The sequence below is a fragment of the Chiloscyllium plagiosum genome, chromosome 7 (genome assembly GCF_004010195.1).
Source record: "Chiloscyllium plagiosum isolate BGI_BamShark_2017 chromosome 7, ASM401019v2, whole genome shotgun sequence".
In the NCBI taxonomy this organism is placed as follows: domain Eukaryota; kingdom Metazoa; phylum Chordata; class Chondrichthyes; order Orectolobiformes; family Hemiscylliidae; genus Chiloscyllium; species Chiloscyllium plagiosum.
Window position 1 is genome coordinate 22,556,271 of NC_057716.1, and position 21,182 is coordinate 22,577,452.

The window sequence follows — 21,182 nt, forward strand, 5'->3', positions numbered from 1 at the left end:
CTTTCCACCCATTGGACACCCCTTAAAAACCTGCCAACTGAGCAAGTTTTGGCCATCAGCCCAATTATCTCCTTGTTCAGTTCCGTATCTAATTATACACTTGTGAAGCACCAAGGGAGGCTTCTGTTACGTTAAGGTGCTATCTAAGTTTTGTTGTTGGTGCTAAATTATGTCAATGTAAACCTTGATCTGCATCGTCGTGCATTCGACTGTGAATGCTGTTCCTTCGTATTCTAAAAATGCAAAACAGACAGGGGGTGATGATCCATTCCCTGCATGGCCTATTTTGTTGTAAATATCTCAGATAACTAGCATTCCACAACGCAAATTGTTATTATACATCATAGAGTCATAGAGATGTACAGCACAGAAACAGACCCTTCAGAACCAATCATCAACACCCTCACAATCCCTTTGCCTTTTCTCAGTCTACCCTTTTCAAATTTTTGTTTTAGTTTTTTTGTTAACTTACCTTGTGGAGAGAGTGGCAGTGTCGGTGTTGGAGTGTTGCAGCAGCTGAGGGCCTGGAGAGGAGTGAGCTGCCAGCGGTTGACAGGCCCAGACAGTAACAGAGCAGAGTGGAAATGGAGTGGTGTGACCGGTGGGCTGGAAGCCCGGAATGGAGAGGCTGGTGGTTGGTGGACTGGGACCCAGTGCAGTCAGCCTGTCACAGACAACCATCAGCGGTTTGTGAGCCTGGATGGGGTCAGCCCAGTGTGAGGGAGAATGAGAAGACGTGGGGAAAGCCCCCAATGCAGAGTGATTGCAGGGTGTAGACTATAATGTTTACCTTTTAACTTTATTTTCCTAACTTATACTATGAAGAACTGTAATGTAGAACTTTAAGCATTTTTCTGCATTTCTCTGTTTTTGTACTCGATCTATGTTAGTACCTAAGATTTGTAACTAAGTACCTCTATACCTAAGATGGCGCCTTGTGTGGAAACATTGCACACTTTTCACTGTACTTCTGTGCTGTTGTGCTTGAGTACACAGGACAATAAAACCTAAATTTAATTCTAGTTCTAATTCTAATTCTCAGTTTTTCAAAATTTATTTATGGAACGTGGGTGTTGCTGGCTGGGCTGGCTTTTGCCCGAAACGTCGATTTCAAAGCTTTTCGGATGCTGCCTGAATTGCTGCGCTCTTCCAGCACCACTGATCCATTTATTGCCCGTTCCTAGTGGCCCTCAAGAAGGTGGCCAGTGAGCTGCCTGCTCAAACTGCTGCAGTCCACGGAGCTGGGAATTCCCACAAACCACCCAGTGCAAGTAATTATGAGTTAGGAAAGGATCATTGAACAAGGAGTCAACTATGGAAAAGCCACTTTGTGAAACACCCACCTAGACTGCACGGACTCAACATTAGTAACCACTGGCAGGCAAAAAGGGAATTTTGTGCCTACAATTACTGTGCCACTTCCCAGATTTCATTCCGGGGCATTTGCTAGATGCACAATAGGAATGTTGGGGAGAGGGGGCAGAGAAAATGGCAGTGTCACCCATATGCAAGTAGCAAGAAGCCATTCGAACTGAGAGGCTAATTATGTCCCAGTCAGCCTGCAGGTCTCCAGAGGGGATAGATTAGCTGCCTGGTGGTCATGTCCCTGGTGACAGATCAGGGATCCAGTGTTCAGAGCAGGCATAGAGACTCTCCCATGCCTGCTTGGGATCAGTAACAGCCATGGGACAGAGTGTTGGAAGGGCTCCACTCCCCGTCCAATTCCTCAGACCACCCCTACCCCCTCACCCCACCCCTGCTTTGTCTGTCCACCACAATGGTCCAGTAGCAAAGGCCTTTCCTCACTTTAGGATTAGAAAAGTTGGACAGATGGCACTTCCAAGTTGGGTTGCTCCCCCCCCCCCCCCATCTCTCTCTCTCTCTCTGTCTCTGTCTGTCTCACTTCACTCCAAGGTATACTGCTTCTGTTTTTAAGCTAAACATTGTCCCGATCAGCCCTCCAGCTTCGAAAGCCCATTCTGAATTGGATGGTGAACCCCACCATCTGGCCTAGAGTTGGCCAGTTTGGGAAAGAAAATGAGTCACATCTGTTTGGCAAAAAGAACAAGCTTCTGGTCCCTACTGGAACCTGCGGGAAATTCCTGCCCTAAGTGCAAAGTTGCAACTGTCCAAATTTTTGTGCCACAGACTCTTCACTGTTTATATCTGATGTGGTTTATTGAAGAGATTTGCTTGAAGCAAATGGCAAGGACGGTCAAAGCATGAAACACATGGTGCGCTGTCCCCAGAGGTGTAGGCCAGGTGAGATGGCACCAGAAACTGTGACAAATCCATCCTGGCAAACATTCAACATCTGGTCAAAGCGCATCCTGGGGCAGTTCCAACAGATTGGAAAACAGCAAATGTGATGTCATTGTTTAAAAAGGGCGGAGGACAAAAGATGGGGAATTATAGACTGGTTAGCTTAACTTCTGTAGCAGGGAAGATGCTTGAGTTATTATCAAGGAAGAAATAGCAAGGCATCTGGTTAGAAATTGTCCCATTGGGCAGACACAGCATAGGTTCATGAAGGTCATGCTTAACTAATCTTCTAGAATTCTATGAAGACATTATGAGCACAGTGGACAACACCAACCCAGTAGATGTAAGGCCTGCAACAAGGTGTCATACAAGAGACTGCTGCGTAAGATAAAGATGCATGGCATAACCGGTAAAGTATTAGCATGGACAGAGGATTGGTTGACTAACAGGAAGCAAAGAGTGGCGATAAATGAGTGCTATTCGACTTGGCAATCAGTAACGAGTGGTGTGCCACAGGGATCAGTGTTGGGACTGCAATTATTCACAATTTACATCGATGATTTGGAGTTGGGAACCACGTGTATGTATGTCAAAGTTTGCGGATGACACTAAAATGTGTTGAAGAGCAAAGTGAGGACTGTGAAACTTTGCAGAGAAACATAGATACTTTATGTGAGTAGGCAAAGGTCTGTCAGATGGAGTACAATGTTAATAAATGTGACGTAATCTATTTTGGTAGGAGTAACAGTAAAACGGACGATTACTTGAATGGTAAAAAGTTGTAGCATACTACTGTGCAAAGAGTCCTGGGTGTCCTTGTGCACGAATCTTAGAAGGTTGGTCTGCAGGTACAATAGGTAATTAGGAAGGCAAATGGAATTTTGACGTTCATTGTTAAAGAGGTCAGTTTTAAAAATAGAGAGGTTATGTTGCAGCTGTACAGGGTGCTGGTGAGGCCAGACCTGGAGTACTGCGTAGTTTTGGTCTCATTACTTGAGAAAGGATGTACTGGCACTGGAGGGGGTGCAGAGGAGGTTCACTAGGTTGATTTTGGAATTGAGAGAGTTGGTTCATGAGGAGAGACTGAGTAGACTGGGATTACACTCCTTGGAATTTAGAAGAATGAGAGGGGATCTTATAAAAACATATAAAGTCATGAAGGGAATAGATATGATAGAAGCAAGAAGGCTGTTTCCACTAGCGGGCGAAACTAGAATTAGGGGGCATAGCCTAAAGATCAGGGGGAGTAGACTTAGGACTGAGTTGAGGCAGAGCTTTCTTATCCAAAGGGTTGTGAATTTGTGGAATTCCCTGCCCAGTGAAGCAGTTGAGGCTACCTTGTTGAATGTTTTTAAGGCAAAGATAGAATTTTCAACAGTAAAGAAATTAAGGGTTATGGTGAGCGGGCGGTGAGTGGAGCCGAAGCCACAGAAAGATCAGCCACGATCTTATTGAATGGCGGAGCAGGTTGGAGGGGCCAGATGGCCTACTTCTGCTCCTAGGTCTTATGTTCTTGTGTTCCACAGTTTGTTTTGGCTTATTTCCTTGTTTCAGTATTTTTTCTTCCAGACAGCAGTATTATTTTGTCTCACCTTTATTCATTTGCCTCATTTCTGTTCCCTTTAACCTGAAAACGAATTCCTTTGTCATTCTCCCTTTCCCATCTTTCACCATACCACATATACTCCTTTCGTCTTTATCTCTCACCTGGCCCTTACTCTAAAAAGTCCAACTTTTCCCGGTTTCTGAGAGAAGGTCACAGAGCTGAAGCATTAACTCTGCTTCTGTCTCTCTCCAAAGGGATTACTGAGTATTTCCAGCCTTTTCTGTTTTTATTTAAAACCTAATCTTGGATGGGAGTCTCGACGTTGGTAAAACACAGCTGTCAAAACTCCCCGCAAAAAAAAACTTCAAGATTAATGACCGATTAAAAATAACGACAAATGAAGAATGGGCAGTTTTGTGTTAGTAAAGATGGAAAAGGAGATGGGACCACAAATTGCTGCAACTCAAACTATAGCCTTCCCAGTGAAGCAAACTTTTCAGAAACAGAGTTCCTTAAAGAAGTCTCCATTGGCTCAGCACTGAAACATGATACAAACATCACAGCGAATAATTACAGGGAAGGCAGAGCATCTTTGGCGCTGATCCTTCCAAGAAAAAGCTGTAAAGAAACCACCACCTTCATTGTCACAATTACAGGTATTATATGCCTTTCAAACAGCTCATGCATAGCAGCAGACTGTTCGACAATTGTTCTCACATCAAGCAGTCACCCACATAATTACTAAAGGCATGGATCTGTACGTTAAAATCTGGCATTCTATACTTTTAAACTCAAACCTCGAGCGTTGTAATACCGTAATTTGGCTCACTTCAGGCATGTCCTGTAAACACTTCCTGCAAATCGTTTACTAAGGGGATCAATTACTGCTAATTTGAGGCTGTTCCTCACAGCCCATCACCACCCCCACATCCTCCCCCACCAAACCCAAACTCGGCTCCGTTCCTAAGAGTTTCAAGGTTGTACTCATAAATCTAATCCTAAGTGCCACCTGAATACTCAAGGTCCTGAGCCTGGACTCTTAATGACGGCAATGACCAGAATGGGAACTCCTGGTGGTGGTAGGCCCAGAGCCTGGACTCTTGTAGCAGTAGGCCCGGAGCCTAGACACCTGGTGGCGGTGCCCACAGCAAGAATTCCTGGTGGCGGTGACCGGAATGGGGACTCCTGGCAGCGGTAGGCCCAGGGCAGGGACTCTTGGTGATGCCATCAAGGTGATGGCAGCAGCAGAGCCGGGGTCTCCTGGGATATCAGTGTCACCGTTGCTGTTACCAGAGTGAGAGTCCTTGAGGACCAAAGCACCTTGCAGAGACTTTGCACAAGCCCTGAAGAGCTGTGCTTGAGACCTAAATTTGAAGAGAAAATGAACTCTTACTTAAGTAATTCTTCATATTCTTGTTGTAACTCAAAATGGGTCGACAAAACACTTTTCACTGTATCTTCAAGATTAATGTGACAATAAAGCATGCATAACATTAATATTTTTTTCGAGGAAGTAGCTAGTGAATACAGCAGGTAAGGGAAGCACAGCAATTATATAAATAGAAAGATAATGAGGCCATTCCGCCCTTCAAATGTTTTCTGCAATTTAGACAGATGTTCATATTTGCTATAGGAAGGATGTTATTAAACTGGAAACAGTGGAAAACAGATTTATAAGGATGTTACTGACACTGGAGTTGTTGAGGCACAAAGAGAGGCTGGATAGGCCAGGATCTTTTTTTCCTGGAGCATAGGAGGCTGAGGGGTGACCTTATAGAGATTCATAAGAACATGAGGGGCAGAGATAGAATGAATAGTCGATATCATTTCCCCAGGGTAGGGGAGTCAAAAAGGGGATAGGTTTAAGGTGAGAGGGGAAAGATTTAAAAAGGATTGGAGGGACAACATTTTCACTCAAATGGTGGTGCTCATGTGGAACTAGCTGCCAGAGGAAGTGGTGAAGGCAATTACAAGTGCACCATTTAAAAGACATTTAGAAGGTACATGAATAGGAAGAGTTTAGTAGGTTATGGGCTAACGCAGGCAATTGGGACTAGTTCGGTTGAGGAAACCTGGTTGGCATGAAGGAGTTGGACCAAACGGTTTGTTTCCATGTTGTATGACTCTATGACTATATGGTCCCTGCCTTGATCCCATCTCCATTTACGCCTCTACTAACAAAAACCTATCCATTGCTGTTCTGAAATTTCCAGTTGATCCCTCAATCTCAACAGTAGTTTTTCAGGTGACAGAGTTCCGGATTTCCACCCTTCCTCTTGGGAAGGAATGTTCCCTGACATTGGCCCTAAATGGTTTTATTTTAAGATTCTGCCCCAGAACCAGAAGGAGCCACTTCTGTCTGTCTCCACACTATCTAATCTATAAGCACTTCAATGAAGCTCCCTCCCTATTCTCCTACACTGAAGCGAGTACCCTGCCTCCATTACCCAATGCAATCCTTCAGAAATCCAGGGCTTTGGTCCATCAGTGTTGTTAAGGGTAGCAATTTATCACCTTTCAGCTTGTCCTGAGGTTCCAACCATTCTCGGCCACCAGCAATGCAACCTCATCAGATCCTACCAATTCCATTGTGATTGCCTCCTCCAGTTAAAGACAGAGGATAAAACAAGCACATGGCTGGACCAACTTTAAGAAATCAATCGTAGCTGCAACATTGTGGACCTGTAGCAGAACTGGTTGGGGTTTAAATATAGGAAGTCTATTAGCCGTTCCCCACAGCATGGGATCCCAGACTGTTAAGATTCGAAGAGTTTGGTGTTTTGGAATGGCACAGGAATCCTGATGAAAAACTTATGCCCGAAACGTCGACTCTCCTGCTCCTCAGATGCTGCCCAACCAGCTCTGCCTTTCCAGCATCACACTCTTCAACTCTGATCTCCAGCATCTGCAGTCTGCACTGATTAGACCCCAATGCTGTCCATATTCTGCCCCCAAGTTTTCCACATAATTGGCCCTAATTCACTACTCATCAATTCTGGGTGGGTAACTATCTCTGTTGGATTAGATTAGATTACCTACAATGTGGAAACAGGCCCTTCGGCCCAACACATCCACACCAACCCTCTGAAGAGACCCATTTCCCTCTGATTAATGCACCTAACACTATGGGCAATTTAGCATGGCCAATTCACCTGACCTGCACATCTTTGGACTGTGGGAGGAAACCCGCACAGACATGTGGCGAATGTGCAAACTCCACACAGACAATCGCCAAAGGCTGGAATCAAACCCGGGTCCCTGGTGCTGTGAGGCTACAGTGCTAACCACTGAGCCACCGTGCCGCTAGGGGTGGGCTACTTACCCATTCCCAGCCAAGTTAGGAACATATGAGGTGGCCAACCACAACATATCATTTTCAAAAACTCTCCCGCCTTCCACTGCCACAACAACTGGTAAGATTCAATCCTCAAGTTTCAGCACGGTGTGACAACCAAATTGCTTGCTCTACTCTGTTCAAATCCTCTGCCGTATCTTAGTGGCTACCAATCTAGCCTGTGAATCAGAAGCTACAAAATTGACTGCAGACACCAAAAGATGTAGGAGCAAAAGTAGGTCATTTGGCCCATTGAGTCTGCTCCTCCATTTGGTCATGGCTGATATGTTTCTCATACCCATTCGCCTGCCTTCTCCTTGTAACCCTTGGTCCCCTTGCCAATCAAGAACCTATCTATCACTTTCTTAAATAACTTAGTCTCCATAAACTTCTGTGGCAATGAGTTCCATAGAATCTCCACCCTGTGAGAGAACTTCCTCATCATCTTAGTTTTAAAGGGTTGTCCCTTCACTCTAGGGCTGTGTACTTGGAACCTAGCCTCTCGTATTCATGGAAACATCTTCTCCATGTCCACTCAATTGACCCCTCTCAGTATTCTGTAAATTTCAATGAAATCCCCCTTATCTTTCTAAACTCCATTGAGTACAGATTCAGAGGCCTAACTGCTCCTCATTTGACAAGGCCTCCAATCCCGGAATCATTTGTGTATACCTCCTCTGGACCCTCTCCAGTGCCAACAGGTCATTACTTAGATATGGGCCCCAAAACTGCTCACAATATTCCAAATGCGGTTTGACCAGAGCCTTATACAGCCTCAGCACTACCTCTCTGTTCTTGCATTCTAGCCCACTTGAAATTTATCTCTCAGCCTCCAGCCCATAAGCCTCATTCCTGATGAAGGGCTTATGCCCAAAATGTCGATTCTCCTGCTCCTCAGATGCTACCTGACCTGCTGTGCTTTCCCAGTAACACACTCTCAACAGCCCACTTGAAATAAATGGTAACTTTTACCTTCCCAACCATCAGCTGAACCCTACAAGCTAATCTTAAGAGGATCCTGAACGAGGACTCCTAAGTCCCTTTGCGCTTCAGACTTTTGAAGTCTTTCCCTGTTTAGAAGATAATTTACATCATGAATGTATAAGATTAACAGGTCAACACTGTTGTGCTGCACTGCCAGGAGTGCCATTTTCTGGATGGGATGTGACACCGAGGCCTTGTCTGTCCTCTTAGTTGGAACACAAAAAAAACCTTCACGCCATTTCACCCAGGCATCCTGGCCAATAAATATCCAACATGACCCAACAAGATCAAGACCTCAAAGCCATTATTGTGACAGTGTGCACACAGCTCTAAGCAAATTGGCTGCTCTGTTTTCCAACAATACAGTGGCCTCAGTTAATTGGTTTTGAGGAGCTTTGTGTACGGGAACCCTTATCCCTTACCGATTCAGGAGCATGAGCGTCACCATTGAGTTGGCATCTATAGTCAAGTCTCCACAGGCATTCAGATTTTACGCAGCTTAGTCCCACCCCAAGAATCCAGTTTCGGACCCTGGTTAAGTTAGAAAGCAGCCTGTAATCTAACGCAATAATGCAATATCTGATGCCAGACATGCCTCCTCACTTTACTGACCTTAAAGACATGGACCCAATTTGATTTTGATTTGATTTATTGTAGTCACGTGTACCTAAGCACAGTGAAAAGCTCTGTTCTGCGAGCAGTACAGGCAGATCATAGCAAACACGGGCATACAGATCATAGGATTTTTAGACAGATCGAGGCGTACAAAGTCCCGCTGCACAGGAGGTGCACAAAAGCAAGGTAAATATTAGATTTTGAAATTAGAGAGGTCCATTCAGCTGTCTAATAACAGCAGGGATGAAGCTGCTCTTGAACCTCAGTCCCTAAGTTGTGTTCAAGTTTCCAAATCTTCTGCCTGATGGAAGAGGTTGGAAGAGAGCATTACCGGGGTGAGAGGGGTCTTTGACAATGTTGGCAGTCTTTCCACAGCAATGAGAAGTGTAGATGGAGTCCATGGAGTGGGAGGTTGGAAAACTCTTCCCACCCAAGTCATACTTTCTTCCAACCTCTTCTGTCAGACAGCAGGTACAGAACTGGGAGAAAGTGAGACAGAACATCTCTGGGACACATCCACCAAACAATCCCACTGCCCTTTGGCTGACTGCTTCAACTCCCCCTCCCACTCCTCCAAGGCCACGCAAGTCCTGGGCCTCCTCCATCGTCATTTCCTAACCATCCGACACCTCGAGGAAGAGCACCTCATCTTCCACCTTGGGACCCTCCAACCACACAGCATCAACTTTGACTTCACTAGTTTCCTCATCTCCCCTCCCCCCACTTCATCGCAGATCCAACCCTTCCTGAAGAAGGGCCTGTGCCCGAAACGTCGAATCTCCTGTTCCCTGGATGCTGCCTGACCTGCTGTGCTGTTCCAGCAATAAAGTTTCAACTCAATTAAATTATGGCCTTCCAGCTACCTTCCCCCCCAATCCCAGACCCCTCTATTTATCTCTTAGCACCCCCCAAATTCCTGAAGAAGGGCTTTTGCCCAAAACATCAATTCTCCTGCTCCTCGGATGCTGCCTGACCTGCTGTGCCAGCGCCATACTTTTCAACGAAGAAGATGGAGAAACTTGAACACAATCTAGGGACTGAGGTTCAAGAACAGCTTCTTCCCTGCTGTTATTAGACTGCTGAATGGACCTCTCTAATTTCAATTCAGATGTTGGCCTTGCTTTTGTGCACCTCCTGTGCAGTCTGGGCTGTGCACACAACTTCCTGCAGTTTCTGAGAAACTTGAACACAATCTAGGGACTGAGGTTCAAGAACAGCTTCTTCCCTGCTGTTATTAGACTGCTGAATGGACCTCTCTAATTCCAATTCAGATGCTTTTGTTCACCTCTGTGCAGTCTGGGCTGTGCACACAACTTCCTGCAGTTTCTTACAGTCCTGGGCAGAGCAGTTGCTGCACCAGGCCAATATGCGCCCAGATGATATGCTTTCCATGGTACATCTGTAGAAGTTGGTGAGGGCCCTTACGGACATGCTGAATTTCCTAAGCCTTATGAAGAAGAAGAGCCATTGTGCCTTCTTGACTGTTGCATCCACGTGGCAGGTTCAGGACTTTTTGGCGGTTATCATCACTCCTAGGAATTTAACGCTGTCAACCCTCTCAATTCTGCTGTGCTCTTGTAGATAGGGGTGTGTCCTCCTCCTTTCTTTCTGAAGTCAATGATCAGATCTTTAGTTTTGCCGACATTGAGAGAGAGAGAGATTGCTCTCATTGCACCATAACATCAAGCTCTCGATCTGCCTTCTTTATTTTGACTCATATCGTTTGATATCCGGCCTACAACAGTGGTGTCATCAGCAAACTTGTAGATGGAGTTCATATGTAATTTGGCCACACAGTCGTGAGTGTACTGGGAGCAGAGTAGGGAGCTGAGTATACATCCTTGCAGGGTGCCAGTGTTGAGGATTATCGTGGAGGAGGTGCTGTTGTCTATCATCACTATTTGCATTCCAATGTCGGTCCCTGTAGTGATAATGAAGGGTGTTGGGAATTGCTGCAGATCAATGTCAAAAGGACCAGATGACTGAGTTACTTCAGAGCAGATGTCCGGGAATAGTCACCGTGCAAGTGTGTAGTAATCAGTTATGCAATAAAAGGCAAGTTCAATACTTGCCACATCGTAAATCACAGGCACTTCCAACCCACAGGCAAGCTCTTTATCTACCAGGTCTTTACCTTTTCCTAAACCAGCCCCTAATATAATAATTCGCCATCACCCAGCCTTCCCTCCCTCCCTCCTGCCGGGGATTTAATTCCACAACTGCTGCTGGTTCTGCAGTAACTCACCTCCATGGCAAGATGCAAGATGATTCAGCACAGGAAGCTGTCCCAGTCAGGCCTTTTTGCATCCAAGCTTTTAGTTCATAGGCTCCTCTGAGTGGGAGCTATTGAAAAGCAGTGATGGGCACCTCCGCTAGTTAGATAGCTCCCATCTCCCACCCACTCCAACTTCCCAAATCGAAGGCAGTCAGGTCGATCTTAGCATCCCTGCTCCCGGGAATGACTGGCTCTACTCACACTGGGAATCAAACTCAAGATGACCTGACCTGTCCAGGTTCATTAGGTGTTAAAGTGGGAGGAGGCTGGTGAGATAGTTGCATTGTGGTAATCTCACTGGAATAATCATTCAAAGGCACAGGTTAATGTCCTGTCGACATGGCTTAAAATCCTCTCAAAACAACTGAAATCTACATCAAAGGAATAGAGAAGGAATTGAAAGCTAGTCTTAGTAATGGTGGCTGTGACAACTCATGGATTGCTGTAAAGACCCATCTAGTTCACTAATGTCCTTTAGGGTAGGGAATTGGTTGTCCTTACTCCGTCTGGCCTACATGTGACTCAAAACCCACAGCAATGTGGTTGGCGCTTAACCACCCTCTGAAATGGCCTAACAAGTCACTGTGTTCAAGGGCAATTGCTATGTATAACAAATGCCAGCCTTGCCAGTGATGCCTACATCCCATGAAAGTATAAATATAAAGAAACTTTAAGTACTAAGACATTAGGTCACAATATTATTCAAAAGGGATTTTTCATATCTATAAACTTGCAAACCTCAGTTTACATTTTCAGAAATCACTTGCCGAGGCTTTAGTAGCCCAACCAGATTGAGAAGTTAAACTCTTTTGACAGATGGCTAGATGAGATGGTTTGGGCCACTCTGTCTCAATTCCAGAAAGCATTGGTCTTTTTGTTAAATAACTGCACAGAGGCCAGTATCCCATCACCCAAGTCACCCTTCATTTACATGTGCACCGTACATGGGCTCTGACCAGCCAGCTCAAAGTCAGTCATACAGTCATTGAGATGTACAGCATGGAAACACACTCTTCAGTCCAACCTGTCCATGCCGACCAGATATCCCAACCCAATCTAGTCCCACCTGGCAGCACCCGGTCCATATCCCTCCAAACCCTTTCCATTCATGTACCCATCTGAATGCCTTTTAAATGTTGTAATTGTACCAACCTCCATCACTTCCTCTGGCAGCTCATTCCATACATGTACCAACCTCTGCGTGAAGAAGTTGCCCCTTAGGTCTCTTTTAAATCTTTCCCCTCTCACCCTAAATCTATGCCTTCTAGTTCTGGACTCCCCAACCCCAGGGAAAAGACTATGTCTATTTATCCTATCCATGCCCCTCATGATTTTGTAAACCTCTATAAGGTCACCCCTCAACCTCTGACGCTCCAGAGAAAACAGCCCCAGCCTGTTCAGCCTCTCCCTGTGGCTCAAATCCTCCAACCCTGGCAACATCCTTGTCAATCTTTTCTGAATCCTTTCAAGTTTCACAACATCTGTCCATTAGGAAGGAGACTAGAATTGCACACAATATTTCAACAGTGGCCTAACCAATGTCCTGTACAGCCACAACATGACCTCCCAACTCCTGTACTCCATACTCTGACCAATAAAGGAAAGCATACCAAACGCCTTTGTCACTATCCTACCTACCTGCGACTCCACTTTCAAGGAGCTATGAACCTGCACTCCAAGGTCTCTTTGTGCAGCAACACATCCTAGGACCTTACCATTAAGTGTGTAAGTCCTCCTAAGACTTGCCTTCCCAAAATGTAGCACCTCACATTTATCTAAATTAATCTCCATCTGCCACTTCTCAACCAATTGACCCATCTGATCAAGATTCTGTTGTAATCTCCCTAGATTGAGGACACCTGCTCAGTCTCCTGTTTATATTTTTTTTCCTATTTTTTTAAATCTTTTTCATCAGTACAAATTACAAACCAACAATTAACAGTGAACAGCAGTTTTCATGAAACCGCAATTTACCGAGGAAAGGGGGAGCAAAGCCAGGCCCCCAAACATCACCACACAACCAGTTCACAGGGAAAAGAGCACAAAGCTCAAATGCCACCTTATTATAATCAAAAGGGAAACAGTAAACACAATCACATACAGACAGTCTGATAAACCGAACAATAAAGCAGTGCATATATCACAGATACCCCTGGTAACCCAGCCAGCCACCTGTTCTCCTGTTTCTATCTGTCAGCCAAGGCTCCCTGATTGCACCAGGTTAGCAATCTAATCAACGATCTCATAGGCAATAAGAACCACTTGGCCCTAGTTCTAATGACTACCTCTTTATATCGACTTGTGTCACTTTAAACCTTCTTCCAAATCTGTGATCCGAGAAATTCCTGTTCTAGATCGTTGTCCAGCCACTGGTTACAGGACAGGTGGAGGAATGAATTGAGCACAGTGTGATCCCACAGATTCTTGCAGTTTCATATCCACAAATCCTGGAAATTAGTAAAAAGCGATAGAACAAATGGCCAGTCAACAGGACCACAGTCGAAGAATAATGCCTTCAATTCAATTCTGTTTACACTTTGCACTATTTAAAATGTGTTTTGAGAATTGTATTGCACAGTTGGTTTGTTTTTCTTCGAGGTTTATCTCTAACATGTAGAAATGAACACATACCAAGATTGCAGAGGAATGGAAGTTTGCTGGAGAATGCACTGCCAACAATGCCAATGTTCCAAGCTTGTTTAATGGGAGCAGAAATGAAATGCACTGTGTGAGCGCAAATATCTGAAATTGAGAATTTGGGCACTCAATCTGCAGATGTGTTCAATCTAACAAGTAGGAGATGCTCTGAGATGGGAGGAGCTTGGTCCACACTGGCTTTTGGCCAGGACCAGTGTCTGAGAACAACATTGACTCCATCAAACTGCCCATCTTTCTCTGTGCTTGTGCAATAACAAATCTAAAATATGAGAAACACAACCATTGCCCACAAGTCCATTAAAACACATACAACTGACCTTGTTGTCTTATCGAAATGGATTTGTAACATGGAGATGTTCATGGCTCAGGTCTGTTATGACAATGGCTGGCAATGAGTCCCATGCTCATAAGCTGAAATAGTTAGCACTCTTACTCATATTTTCACCATCCTCATCATCCAGATCCTGGGTAAAACAGTTCTGCTGGCTTCTCAACTGTTGATAGCCAAGTGATTTACATTCACGGTAATAAACACCCAAGTGAGAATTTGAGTCTGTATAAGTCAAGCAATTAGTGCATCAAAAAACACAAGAAAGAATGCAATTATATCCCAGATAATTTGTTCCTAACTAAGTCTTGGAGGAGTTATGTGCATGGGAGGGAGAAATTCTTTGTGTATGTGTAGCCTGGGGAAAATCCTATGAGTTGAATTGGTTAAAGGAAACAACCTAGCTTTTGGGTGTGCAAATGGGGCAAACGCTACCAAGTGATAAGGATAAGTGGGGCAAACACAACCAAGTGATATGGGTAAATGGGGCAAACACTACCAAGTGATATGGGTAAATGGGGCAAACACTACCAAGTGATATGGGTAAATGGGGCAAATGCTACCAAGTGATATGGGTAAATGGAGCAAACACTGCCAAGTGATATGGGTAAATGCCAGCTCCGTTACGACATTTAGCTGGGAAAGGAGAGCAAACGACCTGTACACAGCTGGTGAAATACATTGAATTGCAATCTGAAAAGATAACGAAACACCAGGCCAAAAAGAATCATAATAAATACAAGCTAACAAAAATCATTATTAAGAGTTTGTTGCTCAAGCAAATGTTATAATGAACTGTACAAGGGTGATGTGAAGATGAATATGGGGGTGGCACGGTGGCTCAGTGGTTAGCACTGCTTCCTCATTGTATTAGAAACCTGGGTTCGATTCCGACCTTGGGCCCTGCCTGCGTGCATTTATACGTTCGCCCTGTGTCTGTGCGGGTTTCCTCCCACGATCCAAAGATGTGCAGGTCAGGTGAATTGGCCATGTGAAATTGCCCATGGTGTTAGGTGCATTAGTCAGAGGGGAATGATCATGTGATCTTGTTCAGCCAGATGGCCTGTTTCCATACTATAGGGAATCTAATCTAAGAACATGTCTATTTGTCAGCAGTGAACTCACACTTACGGGTGAATATCCCTAGTTCTGATCTTATGACAGACAAAATTTCATTGATGAAGCCTTTAAGGATAGTTGGACCGAAGATATTACCCTGAAGAATTTTTGCAGAAATGTCCTGGGAATGAGATGATAGTCCTCCAACAACCACAACCATTTTCTCTATGCTAAGTATGACAAGGCAGTGGACTTCAATGTTATCGGGGCTCCTTGATGCCACACTCAGTCAAATGCCACCTTGATGCAGAGGGCAGTCACTCTCACTTCGCCTCTGGAATTCCGCTTGTGCCAATGTTTGGAATAAAAATGCAATGTAGTTTGAGGTCGAGTGCCCTCGGTAGAAACCAAATTACTCATCAGTGATCAGATCATGGTAAGTAGATGCCATTTAGGTGTCTCAGGTAGAGAGACAAGATGATGAAAAACATCTAGCAAATGCACAGGAAGTATTGTTAATGAACCTGTCCAGGGATGTCCTCTCATATAGATGGGACTTGAACCCAGGTATCCTGGCTCAATGGGAGGGACACTACCACAGCACCAGAACATACTTATATATCATTTTTAGCCTTGTTGTGACACCTTTCAGCTGATAATTGAAAGTTCTAATTTAGAGAAAGGTCAATTTTGACGGTATTAGGCAAGAACTTTCAAATATTTTTGGGTACAGATGTTCACAGGTAAAGGGACAGCTGGAAAATGGGAAGCCTTTAAAAATGAGATAACGTGAGTCCAGAGACAGTATATTCTAGTTAGGGTGAAAGGGAAGGCTGGTAGGTTTAGGGAATGCTGGATGACTATAGAAATAGAGGCTTTGGTCAAGAAGATGAAGGAAGCATGTGTCAGGTATAGACAGGATAGATCAAAAGAATCCTTAAAAAAGTATAAATGTAGTAGGAGTGCACCCAAGAGGGAAATCAGGAGGGCAGAAAGGGGACATGAGATAGCCTTGGCAAATTGGGTTAAGGAGAATCTGAAGGGATTTTGTAAATACAATAAGGACAAAAGGGTATCCAGGGAGAGAATCGGGCCCCTCAAAGATCAGCAAGGCAGCCTATATGTTGAACCGCAGGAGATGGGGGAGAAACTGAATGAGCATTTTGCATCAGTGTCTACTGTGGGGACATGGAAGATATAGAATGTGGGAAAAGAGATATCTTGAAAAATGTCCATATTACAGAGGAGGAGGTGCTGGATGTCCTAAACTGCATAAAAGTGGATAAACCCCCAGGACCTTATCAGGTGTACCCTAGAACTCTGTGAGAAGTTAGGAAAGTGGTTGCTGGGGTCCTTGCTGAGATATTTGTATCATCGATAGTCACAGGTGAGGTCCTGAAAGACTGGAGGTTAGTTAACATTTAAGAAAGGTGGTAAGGAAAAGCCAGGGAGCTATAGACCAGTGGCCTGACATCGGTGGTGGGCAAGTTGTTGAGGAAATCCTGAAGGATAGGATTTCCATGTATTTGAAAAGGCAAGGACTGATTAGGGACAGTTACCATGGCAAGGATTGATTAGGGATAGTTGACATGGCTATATGCATGGGAGAGCGTCTCTCACTAACTTGATTCAATTTCTTTGAAGAAGTAACAAAGAGGATTGATGAGGACAGAGCGGTGGATGTGATCTATATGGACTTTAGTAAGGTATTCAACAACGTTTCTCATGGTAAACTGGTTAGCCAGGTTAGATCACATGGAATACAGGGAGATCTAGCCATTTGGATACAGAACTAGCTCAAAGGTAGAAGATAGAGGGTGGTGTTGGAGGGTTGTTTTTCAGACTGGAGGCCTGTGACCAGTGAAGTGCCACAAGAATTGGTGCTGGATCCACAATGTTTCATCATGTATATAAATGATTTGGATGTGAGGTTAAGAGGTACAGTTATTAAGTTTGCAGATGACACCAAAATTGGAGGTGTAGTGGACAGCGAAGAAGGCTACCTCAGGTTACAACGGGATCTTGATCAGATGGGCCAATGGGCCGAGGAGTGGCAGATGGAGTTTAATTTATACAAATGTGAGGTGCTGCATTTTGGAAAGGACTTATACACTTCATGGTAAGGTCCTAGGGAGTGTTGCTGAACAAAGAAGCTTTGAAGTGCAGGTTCATACTTGAATGTGGAATCGCAGGTAGATAGAATATTGAGGAGGGTGTTTGGTATGCTTTCCCATATTGGTCAGAGGATTGAGTATAGGAGTTGGGAGGTCATGTTGCGGCTACACAACATTGGTTCAGCCACTTTTGGAATAGTGTGTGCAATTCTGGTGAGCTATAGAGGGAGGCTGAATAAGCTGGGGCTGTTTTCCCTGGAGTGTTGGAGGCTGAGGGGGTGACCTTATAGAGGTTTATAAAATCATGAGGGGCACAGATAGGGTAAATAGACAAAGTCTTTTCTCTGGGGTGGGGGAGTCCAAAACTCAACAGCATAGATTTAGGGTGAGAGGGGAAAGATTTAAAAGGGACCTAAGGGAAATCTTTTACATGCAGAGGGTGGTGTATGTATGGAATGAGCTGTCAGAGGAAGTGGTGGAGGCTGGCACAATTACAGCATTTAAAAGGCATCTGGGCAGGTATATGAATAGAAAGGATTTAGAGGGAGATGGGCAAAGTGTTAGCAAATGGGAATAGGTTAGTTTAGGGTATCTGGTTGGCATGGACAAGTTGGACTGAAGGGTCTGTTTCTGTAATGTACATCTTAATGACTGTCTGACTGTTGACTGGTGAGGTGCTGATTGACTAGATTGGATTTGTCCTACTTTGTCTGGACAGGCCCTACATGGCCAAATATGGGGGATATAATGGCCTCATGCTATTATCACTGGACTGTTAATTGACCCAGGGGACCTGGGTTTGAATCCTGCCATGACAGCTGGTGAAATTTGAATTTAATTTTTAAAAATCTGGAATTAAGTGTCTAATGATAACATGAATCCATTGTTGGTTGTTGAAAAAAACCCATTTGGTTCATTAGTATCCTTTTGTGAAGGAAACTGCCCATCTTTACTTGGTCTGGTCTAAATGTGACTCCAGCAAAGTGGTTTGAATCTGAACTACCCTCTGGGCAATTAGAGATGACAATAAATGCTGGTCTAGCCAGTCATGCCCTCGTCCTGTGAATGAATAAAAAAAAAAATTCCACTTTGTCAACTTAATGGCAATGCTATTGGTAACATATGCCAGGGCTGGAACAGCTTGGCTAGAGGTGTGTTTTAGGAATGCAAACCTTCAACACACAATTGGGCTATTGTCAGGGCCACTGAGTTTGCTGCTTTGCGTGCAGTCAGCCCATGGAGGGGAGAACTGAGCTGTAATAATGGGGTCTTCAAGCAGAGCTGAATATCGTTGGAACCACTTCAGTCCAATGTGCCATATTCCCCCATTATTGACCTGCTGAAATGGTGGCTGTAATGTATGTTTCTGTGAGCATGTGCCTGCCAGATTGTTGTTTGTCCAGGCTGTGAGACAGCTCTCCCAATTTTAGCACAAGTCTCCAAAAGTTCGTGAGCAGGCCATCGCAATGTTGGCTGAGCACGGTGGATCGTCATCCTGCCTGGACCTTAGCTCAATGCCCAAGGTTCCATCCAGTTCTATTCTGTCTTGACTTCGTAGCATTTTGACACACCGAATGACTGTTTTCCCTGGAGCATTGGAGGCTGAGGGGTGACCTTATAGAGGTTTATAAAATCATGAAGGGCATGGATAGGATAAATAGACAAGATCTTTTCCCTGGGGTGGGCGAGTCCAGACCTAGAGGGCATAGGTTTAGGGTGAGAAGGGAAAGATATAAAAGAGACCTAAGGCAGCTTTTTCACCCAGAGATGGTACGTGTATGGAATGAGCTGCCAGAGGAAGTGGTGGAGGCTGGTACAATTACATTTAAAAGGCATCTGGATGGATACAAATAGGAAAGATTTAGAGGGATATGGGCCAGGTGCTGGCAGATGAGACTAAATTGGGTTGGGATATCTGGTCAGCATGGATGAGTTGGACCGAAGGGTCTGTTTCCATGCTGTACATCTCTATGACCCTATGACTCTATGACTCACAGGGCCATTAAGTTTCAATTCTTTGTTGTGGGTCTGGAGTCACTTACAGGCTATGGATGGCAAATTTTCTTCCCCAAGGGACCTTGTGAGTCAATGTTTCCATGGTGAATATTATGGATTGTAGTATTTTACTTAATTAACAAGATATGAATTCCTCAACATCTGCAGTGGGATTTGAACTCAAATGATTAGATTAGATTCTCTCCAGTGTGGAAACAGGTCCTTCGGCCCAACCAGTCTACACCGACCCTCTGAAGAGTAACTCACCCAGACCCATTTCCTTCTGAATAATTGACCTAACACTATGGGCAATTTAGCATGGCCAATTCACCTAACCTGCACATCTTTGGACTGTGGGAGGAAACTGGAGTACCGAGAGGAAATCCATGCAGACACAGGGAGAATGTGCAAACTCTACACAGGCAGTCACCCGAGGCTGGAATTGAACCTGGGACCCCGGTGCTGTGAGGCAGCAGTGCTAACCACTGAGCCATCGTGCCACCCTTTTCTAGACTTTTATTCCAAGCTGCTGGAACTGACAGGAGCATAACTGGTATGTCACTGTACCTTCAGTCTGAGCCTGTGGTAGCTGGTGAGGGAACCAACACAAGGATAAAAACCTCTTTCCCGTTCTCAATAACCAAGTTGCAGATGCATCTGTCCACGACAGCACTGGTTACCACAGACCTTGAAGACACACCTCAATCTCATATATGTCTTGATTATGGAAAGCCTGCTTCTTTCTAATTACTTCAAAGCTTCCGTCGACACACAAAACCTTGCATTTACAAAGCAGTTTCAATGCAGTGAATCTTCCCAAGTGTTTCACGGGAGAGATATCAGATAAAAGTTGTCACCAAGCCACATTTTGAGAAATAGGCTAAGAATGTTGAGGGAGAGGAATCTAGAGCTCAGGCCTGGATGGCTGAAGGAACAGCCACCAAAGATGGTTATTTTAAGCAACCTGGTTGGGCATGTGAAACATATCTCCGTGACTGCGGGGGTGGAGGGTGGAATTTGAACTCAAACTTGCTGACGCCTCCCACTGGTAGGAAAGGAGAGATGACAGAATAAGAATGGTAGGCAATTTAATTGCTCATTCAATCACATGGGCATCATTTTACCGATTGCTTGTTGATTAATGCATGTTCTATCACTCTCTCCCACAGAGTTTATATCAACCTCATCAGCACATTTCCTCTTGATCACTTTGCCTCTGAATTAGAATTTATGTGACTTGCCTTTATGCTTCAAAGATTTGAAGTACTTCACACACTAAGAGGTGGCTTTTCATTGGGAATCCAACAAACAGTGGTCTGGTGTCATGGCCTGCACATAAATAGCATGCTCTGGATTAGTGGTGCTGGAAGAGCACAGCAGTTCAGGCAGCATCCAAAGAGCAGTAAAATCGACGTTTCAGGCAAAAGCCCTTCATCATGAATAATGGCAGAGAGCCTGAAGCGTGGAGAGATACGCTAGAGGAGGGTGGGAGTGGGGAGAAAGTAGCATAGAGTACAATAGGTGAGTGGGGAGGGGATGAAGGTGATAGGTCGGGAGCAGGGGGAGGTGGAAAAGAAGATGGTTTTTTACCCACCGACTCCCACAGCTACCTGGATTACACCTGTTTCCACCTACCTCTTGCAAAAATGCCATCCCGTATTCCCAATTCCTCCGCCTCCGCTGTATCTGCTCCCAGGAGGACCAGTTCCACCACAGAACACACCAGATGGCCTCCTTCTTTAGAGACTGCAATTTCCCTTCCCACGTGGTTAAAGATGCCCTCCAATGCATCTCGTCCACACCCCGCACCTCCGCCCTCAGACCCCACCCCTCCAACCATAACAAGGACAGAACGCCCCTGGTGCTCACCTTCCACCCTACAAACCTCCGCATAAACCAAATCATCCGCCGACATTTCCGCCACCTCCAAACAGACCCCACCACCAGGGATATATTTCCCTCCCCACCCCTCTCCGCCTCCCGCAAAGACCGTTCCCTCCGTGACCACCTGG

The 21,182-nt window shown here is 44.9% G+C and overlaps 1 long non-coding RNA gene across 1 annotated transcript; it reads right to left on the reverse strand.

The window, feature by feature from the left end:
* Positions 1-955: 955 nt before the first annotated feature.
* LOC122551408 lies at positions 956-14,189 on the reverse strand. The gene is made up of 3 exons (XR_006312097.1): positions 14,108-14,189; positions 3,365-3,368; positions 956-967 (listed from the first exon to the last, which is right to left on the reverse strand). It is a non-coding gene; the product is annotated as an uncharacterized LOC122551408 (long non-coding RNA).
* Between the last annotated feature and the right edge of the window lie 6,993 nt (positions 14,190-21,182).